Source organism: Hippocampus bargibanti, linkage group LG02, assembly GCF_051943395.1.
Source record: "Hippocampus bargibanti isolate YZ-2025 linkage group LG02, ASM5194339v1, whole genome shotgun sequence".
In the NCBI taxonomy this organism is placed as follows: domain Eukaryota; kingdom Metazoa; phylum Chordata; class Actinopteri; order Syngnathiformes; family Syngnathidae; genus Hippocampus; species Hippocampus bargibanti.
In genome coordinates, this window is record NC_142735.1 from 13132501 (window position 1) to 13144579 (window position 12079).

The 12079-nt window shown below is 41.2% G+C and overlaps 1 long non-coding RNA gene across 3 annotated transcripts; it reads left to right on the plus strand.

Annotated features, from left to right (window-relative positions):
- The first annotated feature begins 3086 nt into the window (after window positions 1–3086).
- LOC148901592 (uncharacterized) lies at window positions 3087–11065 on the plus strand. Of its 3 annotated transcripts, XR_016114145.1 has the most exons (4): window positions 3087–3221; window positions 3333–3417; window positions 5586–5728; window positions 10218–11065. It is a non-coding gene; the product is annotated as an uncharacterized LOC148901592 (long non-coding RNA). The 3 variants fall into 3 exon arrangements; XR_016114143.1 differs by lacking the exon at window positions 10218–11065 and having other exon boundaries at window positions 5586–10041; XR_016114144.1 differs by lacking the exon at window positions 10218–11065 and having other exon boundaries at window positions 3099–3250; window positions 5586–10041.
- The last annotated feature ends 1014 nt before the right edge of the window (window positions 11066–12079 follow it).

A 12079-nucleotide genomic window follows, 5' to 3' on the forward strand; every position in this document is an offset into this window, starting at 1 on the left:
CTTTCAACGCCATCAGAAAACGTTGATTTCTGAAAGGAAACCTCAAGTTTCTCAACAAATCGTGAATCTCGATACGTTTGGAAGCACACTTTAGTCACTCGGCGTTAAAGTGTGATCCTAAAATATTTGCATGTATGACAGAGGCGCGACATACCCATCAGCCCCTTAGCTCGGATGCATTTTGAACACACTTCTTCCCTCACACAAAAAGTTACCGGATTTCAGACACTTCTTTATCTTCGGGCACTGATAACATTGCCAGATTTGACATTCTAGTGTGCGTGTTAGTGGACACCGATCGTGTATTTGTCTTCATTTTTTTCTTCCTCTCCGAAGTTAGGTTCAGAAGAACAATTGTGCGTTGGCGTTCATGTTATTTCCACGGTAGTGTTGCATCAGGATCTATTTTCTTACGCGGTTAAGCTTGGGGTGACTTGGGTTCACTCCTCGCGACCATTTTGTAAAGTAAGCCTCGATTACATCATACGAAATCGACGCCTCCTCCGCACCGAGCCCCCGCCGGCCCTGGTTGCTCATTGGCGGGCTGGAGTGCGCCGGCGGCTGCGCGATTGGCTCAAAAGGAGGGCAAGTCTGCACAAGACCTACTGACAGACTGACTAACCACGCTGAGGGCAGAGAGGGCGCCCTGTTATGTCTCTCGTCTTCCTCCTTTTGCGGGGACACAAAGGGGAACGAAGACAAAAGGTTGTTCGTACTATACATACGTTTGTGGACAACAAATAACTTGGTGTTTGTGTGTCTACTTCCATGTGAAATGTTTACATTTTTGAGAACTGAAACAAAAAGTCAACTCGCTGAAAAAACCCACCCGAGACTCATTTGTCGTACAGTACAGTAACATGGGTCTGTAACGCCTCCTACAGTGGGATAATGACGACTTCTCCCGTCGGTATTTTTGACGTATGGCTATGAAGTTTGGGAGTTACCCTCTTTCGTCGCCACGCCCTAACATTTGGATTTGGATTTGCCTTTATTAGTCTCGCAGTGGAGAAATCTACATTTCACGTTCAGGAAGTGAGAATGGCTCATTTGTAGAGAACATTTATTTTATATTTGAGGGTCTAAAACCATAGTCAAATACTCACGAGAGAGACGTTGAAGACACATCAGACTCAGTCTTTTCCTTTCCGCATAAATACAGTATTGTGGCGGGCACTAGGACCAAGCATCTCACCCAACAGGTGCACGGGATGGGGCGGGTTCATATCACATATATTTCACTGCATTTTCTGTTTGGCTCAGATCACTTGCCATTGGAATAAACACTTCTCCACATTCAGTCGCGTGTGCTCTTTCCTCAACGGCTACAGTATCAATGTTTTCGAGAAAAAAAACACGTCCCAATAACGACTTCTACAACTTTTTCACAAAAAAATCCAATTGTATGTTTCAACTCGGTCTGTGAAAATTGGGAGTCATGTAAAAGTCATAAAAAGCATTTTGGAGCCATATGTACTGACTCTAAAGGAATTCTGCCATATTGATTTTCTTTTGACTTTGCCATCATTACTTGAGGTCATATTTTAACAAACTCTTCCCACAGAATTTGATCGTAATATTACCAAACTTTGCATATTTCATCTAAACGTGTTTAAAAAACAAAAACGTTATATTTTTTAAATTTTGTTGCACACTGTTTCCATGGCAATGTTCTGTTTGCAAAGAAAATGGTGCACGCCTGCGTGTGCGTGTATGCGTGTGTGTGTGTGTGTGTGTGTGTGTGTGTGTGTGTGTGTGTGTATGCATGTATGCGCGTGTGCGTGTATGTTCCAGTGCACAAGGGTTACAAGGGACTTCTGTTAATGGCACTGAGTTTGGGTTATGTAACAGCCTGCTCAGCGAAGAAAAAAAGGAAAAAGAAAGAAAGGAAGCCCTGCTCCCTGAGCATGATACACTCTTTTCACTTCTTTCACTTGTGAAAAAACTGCTAAAAAACTGACAACAAAAACTATCATTCATCTAGGACTGCCTCATGTAACAAAGATGGTACAGAAAATGCTTAAGAACGAATGACTCTCTGTGTCTTTCTTTGTGTTGTCATATTGTCTTTGTGTTGTCATATTTGTTATTTAGTTTTTTTTTTGGTTCTTTTGACTTCAAGACGGCGCCGCGCGAGTGGCTGCCTTTCCAGCAGCCCATGTATTTTGTTTTTCTACTTTCATTCCTTTCATCACTTTGCTGCTGTGAAATGTAAACGTCTTCACTGCGAGACTAATAAAGGCAAATCCAATCCAATCCAATCCAAAAGCAAAGAAGCTAAGAGAGCATTCTCAACTTGCCTTACAAAGATCTCTCTAATGCAGGGGTCTCAAACTCAATTTACCCAGGGGCCGCTGTAGGCAGAGTCTGGGTGAGGCTGGGCCGCATCGGTTTTTCCCCAAGAAAATCACAGATAAAACATTCCAATGTTCTCGAAATCTTTATTTTTAACACACACAAAAATGAACTAAACGAATACATGGAAAAATGAATAAAAAAATAAATGAACAGTAATAAATAAATAAAATAATTTAATGATCATAAGGCAGTTACAGACGACTGAAAAAAAACACAGGAAAACTAATTATTTTAATAAAGTTTCAAATGTCTATATTCACAGTTCTTTAACCTTTAACTTTCTTAACATAAAGAAAATATTGAACATTAACTGTCCTAAACATTGCTTATCTTGCCTACTTGTTCAGCTCCACACACAAGTTTCATTCATATCAATCATGCAGGCCGCACTAACATTAATCTTTCATATCAAGGCGGGCCGCAAAATATTCTTTCGGGGGCCGCATTTGGCCCGCGGGCCGCGAGTTTAAGACCCCTGCTCTAATGTCATCCATTCAAATGTTTGCTCTTCAGCAACATCAACAAGTGATGATGAAACAAACATGTCAGCCTCATGATTAATGCCCTGAGTTTGTTTAATGTCAGCATATCTAATGGTGTGGAATCTCTTGCTGATTTTGACGCCTAATGTTCACGCCTCTTAATACACCCCCCCCCCCCACACACACACACACCCTCCACCTCTGGCACACGCGATAAACCCAATGAGAAGGTGTCATGCCTCATCATGATCTCTCTCATAAGAAGGCGCCTTGACCTTGTACAAACAACGCTGTGAACACAGTGACTTGTTGGTGCGCAACTGAAACCTGCAGGCCAAAAACCACAGAAACGGAAATATTTTTTAATATTTCGCGCCGGTTGTGAGTCGGATGTTACCTGTACAGTCATTGTAATAAAGCAATATGAAATAAGTGTCGATTGATGACGCAGTGTATTGATTACTACTGTTTGTGTCTGTTGACTTTGGGCAGCTGAATCTGGGCAAGCAAGATGCAAGGTACACCCTTGACCGGTCACCACATAATGGCAGCTGACTTTGGGCAAGCAAGATGCAAGGTACATAACGGCCTATTATGTCATGAAATAATATTGAATGTTCTCATCCATGTGCTACTAACGTTCAGTACTCGTGTTGGAACAGAGAGAGCAATTATCACTCTGTCCTTGCTTTCTTTTCTTTGTGTTGCTCATTGAATTCAGCCAATATAAAGCACAGCGAGTTTCCACTCAGTCACTGACACAATTTGTTTGTCTTTTCTGCACGATTGAATGGTAAACAAGCAAAGTGACTTCTCTCATCATTTCCGCACAATGTTTGAAGGAAATTGTTTGCTCTTGAAATGTTACACCTTTGGAGGACAGGCAGGGCCTTACAAGCCAATTGAAGCGCTGACAGAAATTTCCAACCTAACTTGTCAAATAATATAATAATACATACACGAGTGTATTCTTTCTCATCTGTGAAAGACATATCTTTTTGAAAATTACGGTTGGACTTTCTTATTTGAGGCTTTTTTATCTGAAAGGAAGCCAATAGGTGAATTTGTAAAGTATGAACTGCAAATATTTAAGGTAGACCGCATTCCCAAAAAGTCCAAATCTAATTTCCCTACTCAATGGCAACTCTTCAGTTAAAAGCCAACAAAGACTTGCACACTGCAACAATCAAAACAAGGGCACGGAAAATCCTACTGGACCCTCGGCGCCCTGCTCACCACCTTTTCCAGCTACTGCCCTCAGTAAGGCGCGACCGATCCATGCGCACCAAATCCAGTAGATATTTAAACAGCTTCGTCCCCGTCGCCATTAACTCTCTAAACAGTAAGCCAGGGGTTGGGAACCTATTTGCCTAAGAGATCCATAAAAGTAAAATATTTAGAAATGTTTTTCAGTGGGAGCTACACACACGCGCGCAAAATCGCACGCACGGCCACTTTTCAACAAAATGTTAGAATGTATTATTTAAAATAACTATGATCGTACTCACCATTAACATGAATGGTTTTCTGTTCCTCATGATTGGTAAAAATCCAGCCAAACGATTGGAATGAAAGTCAACTTGCCGGGTCCATATGCAACGTTACTGCTAGCTAGCCTCCACCCGGCTCATTAGCTTCCACACTTGCTTTTTTCTGTCTCTCGCAGTAGAACATTGATGCTAACGTTAGCATGGGGCTTGTCAAAGTGCCATTTAACTGTTTCATCGATGGTATTGTTTCATTGCAAATTAGAATCAGAACCTTTTCTCTCCACAAAGGCGAATCTTTTGGTCCATTCCAACCTGAAGTAGTGTACGATACTCAGATTTTTTTTACTCGTCGTGCTTATTTAAAAGGGCCGTTTACCTGTTTAGAATGAACGGCCAGTATCATCCAATCAAAATTGCGCTTTCTGGTAACTTAGGTCAGTATCATCCAATCAAAATTGCGCTTTTGCCAACTGCAGCCCAAACAGGAAATGAACAGAGAAAAAGCGAGAATATGTATTTAATTTTATCAACAAGTCAAATGCAATCATCAAAATAGCCACAAATGGCTCGCGAGCCATAGGTTCCCGACGCCTGCAGTAAACCAAATATAACTGTATAGTGGTTCTTTGCAATTTTTGCACAACACTACGGAACAGCATCCCATTATCATTGGAGCTCCAGCTCTGTACTCACTTGAACCACTGTCTGCTTAATACTTTGTACATTGTCTCACAGTTGTTCCCGAGAGCTACCATTTACATGAATTAGTTTAGATTTGATTAGATTAGCCTTTATTAGTGTCCTTCATATATATTCGTCATGTCTGTTTATGATTATACCAGTGCAGCGTGTTCTACTGGAGACAAATTCTCCAATACTGGAGACCAAGTATGTGGTCTACATACTTGGGCAAATAAAGATGATTCTGATTTTGATTCAGATTCTGAAATGGGTGCGGTGTCTTCATCAACTCGTTGAACCAAACAGGCCGTGGCATTTATGCATATGCCCACTCTCACATACACAAAGCTGTGCTATTGTTTCACTGTTGTCACTGCAGATCAGATTAACGTGTGCAGTTGCCTTGGAAAGAATTCCCTTGTCCTATGGTGAACTTTGTGATGTTCCTTTTGACCATGCGTAATCACTGTAAAAGAAGTGCATGTTGGAACAGAATCCAAACTGTGCTTGTGCACGCGTACGTACATGTGTGTGTGTGTTTAAAAGCCTCCCTGACTCTTAGTCTTTCTTTCAGGCTGCATCGACACCACATCCGCTCCAGCCCTTACATAACCATATACATGTACTACATTCTTACCTCGAACGCCCTGAATGCAATGTCCAGACCATGAAGGATCACCTAATGAGGCTTTTGTATTTCTGCACGCAAAACTGACGGTAACAACACATGCAACAATCTAAAAGACTGCCTTGTCTTCCCACCGGCATCTTAGATAGTAGGCCACTGGTCAGCTAAACAGACAGATTCTATCCATCTAAACAAAAACACTTCAGATAGCAGCTAGTCCAATCTTATTTCAAAATAATGAGTGGGGTGGTGCAGTTGGGATTCACCGCCTGTATGGAGGAGAACACAATGTTCCAGCATTCTCCAGCTGCTGTGAGATGCACACTCATGTATTGTATGTCATTCACAGCCCAGTGAAGAAAAATACAAACCGGACAAAAAGTTTCCCAATGTTTTTGGGGGGTGGGAGGGTTATTTTAAGATGTCCTGCCTGTCATAGTGAAATATCAGTTCATATGAATAGCTTTTGAAAATTCAAAAGTACAAACATAAATCTTGCTAACTGAATCACGCAGTTGAGTGAAGATCCACTATGTGCAGATTAAATCCCCAACAGTAGCCAAAAAACATACATTCTATTGGGAAGCTTCAATATTTTTGCTGTTTGCATGTACATCTTCCTCTTTTTGTTAATTTATAACAAGAAAAAAAAGAGTATGAGATTGACAAATATCCAATGGTGTTCATTAATACAGTGAGTATGAAGTTCAGAGGAAAATGTGGGTTGAAACGGGAAGTCTCGCCGGCACCTTTTGATGATAATTGTCTCATGTGTTATATCACTGTGTTTACATTCACGGAACACATGACAAAACAGATATGTGTAAAGCTTCTGATTGCATGCGAGTAACTCCACGGAAACAAGACGAAAAAAATATCCACACAATTATGAATTAAAAAAAAAATCCAGATTTTTATCAAAATGTTATTCAATCTTATTTGTATTGACACTCTCGTGATGCACATCCGGATGGAAAGTCCAAGAAAATGTCACTGCAGTCTGTGGAGTTGACTTGTGGTGAACTGGCTGAACTTTGAGTGTGTTGCGCCAGGCAGCGTCAGTTGCAGTGGCAAGCAGCAGGGTATGTGAATACGCGCCTGTGAGCAATTGAAAGTGCTGAGTTAAGCCGTGAGCAAGGATGGAAAGATGACCATTTTCTTTTCGGAGTGTTGATAGGCTAATTTATGTTAGTTAGCAAAGTGTATTTCAAAATATACACAAAGTTGTTTAACTTGGGACTTTGCGATGGGCCCGGCGCTTTCAGTACTTTTATCAGGTGTGAAATGTTTGATATGGTGTCTTTTATCCACGTTTACTGACTTTCTTGTGTTTATTGCTTTGCTGTAAGAGTCAGTGAGGAAAAGTTATCTGCAAAACGCAGTGGTGGGTCGTGGACTTCATCGCTAGGCCTTCACTAGTGCTACGTCTGAATCAATCCGGACTGAAAAAAGTGTGGTGTAATTTACTACAAGTCTATGAGAGAGTACCATTAGCCAGAAAATAACTGACCGACCTTCCTTACTGATGTCCAGTTTTTCTTGAAAAGTCTGGCTTGAAAATCGCTTTCACAGTAAATCTCCAAACTAACACATTTCTTCTCCTCATTCAGCCATTGAAGTTTGACACAATCGGTATCAAATAAACCCAATATATTTGCTTATGCAGCTCGCCACTGAATCTGATACAGGGTGCTAGCTCTGGCCAGTATACTCTTGTCACTCGCGACTTGTGATCAGAGCAGTTTTCGCTAACTAATGTCTAGCCAATCATAGTTTGTGAAAACATTGGTGTTGTGTCATCAACAGCTGTCTTTCCAGCAGCTCATGTATTTTGTTTTTCTACTTCCATTCCTTTCATCACTTTGCTGCTGTGAAATGTAAATTTCTCCACTGTGAGACTAATAAAGGCATATCCAATCCAATCCAATCATCTGGATTGCCAACTCGAAATCTGATTGGTTAGAGCAACAGTTTGATTGACACATTTGATGCGACACAGGGCCCACACAACTGATTGTGATGACCTCCAGGTCGATTTCTGACCCTGGTAACAAATGATGGCTGAAATGTGATTGGTTAAATGCTTAAATACAAAAACATACATCTGGAAGCAGCGCAAAATGGGAAAAGTAATGAAAGGAAGCTGGAAGATAATTTGGAATTATTTACCGGTAATAAGAATTCATGGACAAAATATAATTAACATCAGTCCGTGAATCAGATATTTTTAGGCCAGCAGAGAAGGCTTTGCAGGCTTTGACGATCCAACACTGGCAAAATGTCAAAAACAATCTGACCTATGAATTTGATTTAAAAAAAAAAACAACTAAAAATATATCCAAATTTGAACTCTGAAGTGCCATCCAAATACTAGCTGTGACCACTCAATGCAGTCTAAATCAAAACCAACCCAATTATCTCCACTAAGCACAAAAGTGTGACAAAAACGTATCGTATTCATGAGTTGGCAGCATTAAAAAAAAATCTGCGGCAATGATTTCCACAAATCTTTAAATGGGGAGCAAAAACACGATTTATTTAGTTGTGCTGATGAACGTTGCCTTGCAAGAATGGATTAAGATTCAAACGCTTGTTGAGGCCACGTGGTGCAATGACTATCCAGATCCAACAGGGGAGCTACACCTTCACAATGGCCTTTTACGTCCAACAAATAAGACATTTTGATATTCTGCTTTCCCGAGGCAGATTTTCTAATACATGCACGTACGTCATTAGATAGTTTGCATCATCTCATAAATGCAAGAGATTCCTTCGACGTTAGCCGCGTTAGAATCAAGTCAATGTTGTGGTTGTGTAGCACGGTAAGGGAAATTGTCTGGTAAGGGTTGCGGTCAGGAGGGGGGGGGGGGGGGTCGCACACCAACGTTAACGACATCAGTGCCGGTCTTCGTTACTTCTGCAGTACAAGGCGGCGTATTGTGAGGGCCAGGCGTGCACAATGATGCGTTCTTCCTCTATGCCATGAGATCATTTGGGCCCAACCTTGCTGGAGGCCTACACTGTCATTAATATTACCTAACACTGGAATTGAGATCTACCTTTGGAATAAGTGCAAAGCGACGCGAGTTGAATTGCAGCACATGCTTCTATCTTTTAACACGCACTGGGCTGTTGTTTACTGAAGGAGTACAAGCTTGTTACCAGAGCGACCGAGGCTGATAAATGCAACCAGATAATGTCACCGCAGTGTAACTGCTCCAAAGGTATTGATCTTGATACACACGTGCACAGGTTGACCTGACTCGACTCAAAAAGTCAACATGTCTACCTCGATCACGTTCACTCCCGGCCCGGAATCCCGGCACATTGATCAGTTTGAGGAAGTTTGAGAGTGGTGTGAGAGTGATTTTTGGCCTTCAACAACTAAAGGCTGGTTGTTGTTGACCAGCGCTGGAGAAAGATAATTTGATGGACCAGCTTTTTTACTGCCCTGATTCCATCAACACAAGTTTCATGGGCCCACTGGAATATTTTGAGACTAGCGGCAAGCTAGCAAAGGTTTATCGGTTTTCTTTCACCACTAGTTTATTTTCTTACTTTCGGACCCCAGCAGACCGTCTTTCCTTTTTGGCCAGGCTTTCTGCTGATGCGCAAAGAGTTACAGGAATGGCAGAAGACGGACTCCATTGAAAGTCCTTTGGAAACTGAACTATTGACAGATGAAATGTAAAAACAACCTCCTTCAAAGGGGCAAGTCACAGTGTCCCACCGAAGCTAGCTCATACAGCTCTTAGCACAACTAAACCCAATTCCCAGGACAACAATATAACAAAGTCATAGTCTAACTATATCCCAACTGTCTTAGTCGTAATGTCATGATTCCACAGAATATTTATATTGTCGTTGTTAGGCAGAATCGCATAAATGTAGCCTAGTGATTGAAACGTCTGTTTTGTTAAAAATGGTTTGCTTGTCATGCTTTGTGGCAGATTGAAGTGTGTGTGCTATTGAGTTAAATTTGAATGCAGATTAATAGCCTCCAAATACAAGAGGTTAAACCAGTCCTTTGTGTGCACAATGTGGTGCTAGGAGGTGCATGTATGACCTGGGGAACGTGCTCTTGATTTATTTGTTTTTGGGGTGGTACAAGAATAAAGTGACATTGGATATCAACAATAGCCGGTGGCAGTGTGACTTTTTTAAGAGACTCTGTTATGCAAAGATGACATAACAATTGTATTTTATTGTCAAATTAAGAGTTTCATAATGAGACTACAGGGTTTGGAGCGCAGAATCTTTTTATCTTCCTGGGGGGCAGGATTGTGGAAAAGAAAACAATTGAGGGCTAGTTAGATGGTCATTTTAATTTGCAGTCTGCCTCATTTTAATCCTATAAATCATCATTTAGTTTCACAATATCAGAATCAGAAAGCCTTTAATAGTCCTACAATGGGGAAATTTGCAGTCCACAGCAGCCATTTGAAGGGGGGGGGGGGGGATAAAAAACAAAGTATTATAAGCATAATAGAAATGTCAAAGGACTGAGATGTACACTATGTGCAAAAATGTTTCATAAATAATATGTACATCATATATAATACCCTATATGTATTTTAGATTTAATGCTTCTGTAACGAGAGTACCGGTCGAAGGGTGATGAGGATGAAGATTCCGAGCAGTCCATCGGAAGACAGAAGAGAAGATTGATAAATGTAGTGAGGCATGGATCCACTTCATTTTTATGTACAATGAAACGCATTGATTTTTTTTTTTTTTTTTCCTTACATGTGATTTGCCATTGGGCTTAGTCAAGAATTAAACCCGAAACCCAAACTTGCTGATTTTTTTTCCCTTTTAAAAACACAAAATAGGCTCCGGAAAAAAATCGCCAGACAATGCAATTGCCTACCAATTGTGCAATCATGCAACTGCAGACAGGGAAGCGGACACATTTAACCCAAAGACGTTGCAACAGGGCAATTGCAATATGTCCGCTGTGAGTCTGCTGCAGAGACACGCGAAAAAAAGTCTCCGTTTCTGATGACTCTGTACGGCTGCTGTTACCGTGTGGCGATTGGCTGCGAATGTTTGCTCTCGTGTTTCCCAAGATATGAGCATGGGAGCCTCGTGCACAGAGCATCAGTGTCACGCTTCATAGAAGCCTGTTTTGTCTGAGCATGCAAGGGGATGGATGTGCATTCGCAAGAAATGACTGATGTTTTAACAAGTTAAACATCGGTGTGGCACACCACCAACAACGGGAAAACAACAATCTTCCATGACTCCAAACATAGCGATGCAGAATGTTACATAAATATCTTTGAATTAGGTTGCCCCTTGATCGCACTGAATACTATTTCATTGATTAGCAAGAAAATGGATAATTTCTCGGCAAAAGGCTTCTTCATGCAATTCATACTCGGTGTTGTAAATATATGTATGTGCTTTTTGTAATCACAACTATCAGTACAGGAGACAACTATGTTGCTTTGTTAGTACCGTGCTACTTTAGCTTTAGCTCACAAACCATGTGGATGAATGGACGGACAGAGATCAAATTTCCTCCAAAGAATTAAAACAGTTTTGGACATTTTTCAAAGAATGATTGACTTTTCCCACTGTTAGTTGATTTCAAAACGTTCAACTCATTCTCCAATGGTTGATTACTTGAAAATTATGTCAAGTTGCATTTGCATCAGCCCAACGAATTTGAGAAAAACATCAGATGCATCATAGTTTGGATAGCGTCTGTTCACTATTGTGTTTTTTTATGTCTAACATATACAGTAAAGTCTCGTTATATCGATATTCAAGGGAGTCCGAAAAAATATCGATATAACTGGGACTATTGATATATCCGACCCTGTTTGCATGTAACTTTCTCCGTGCGTACATAGAAATAGTATCGATATAACCGGGACTATCGATATATCCGATATCGATATAACGAGACTTTACTGTAGATCGCCATATTGCAACTTTATCTTAATTTGATATTGACAAACCAACCAAATTGGTCATTTGGATGCTGACCTGATAAAGTTCAGGAAATGGCAGTCGAATGGCTCCGACATTCCTCCCATTCAAAAACAGTACTGGCATATCCATGCTGCGGTTGCGCCTTTTCGGCAGCATGGATATGCCAGTACTGTTTTTGAATGGGAGGAATGTCGGAGCCATTCGACTGCCATCGCTGGACAGCTCTGGGGCCATTGTGCTTTTTTGCGCCTGTAATGGGCAGCATCTTCACAGCCCCGCTTTGTTCAGTGGAAGGTCAGTGCTGTTGGACAGTCTGCGGCTGGATGGATGCATGGCTTGAGGAACCCGCGATAAGAAGAAAGGAGCGTCAGCGCAGAGCGCCGATGCGTATGTGGAACTCTTGCGGCTTGGAATTGAAGCAGATTTATGTGGGGCAGGAGATGTGAGACAATCTCTTTTCGTCAATGGATGCTACAGCTGCGTGTTTGCTTTCAACATTT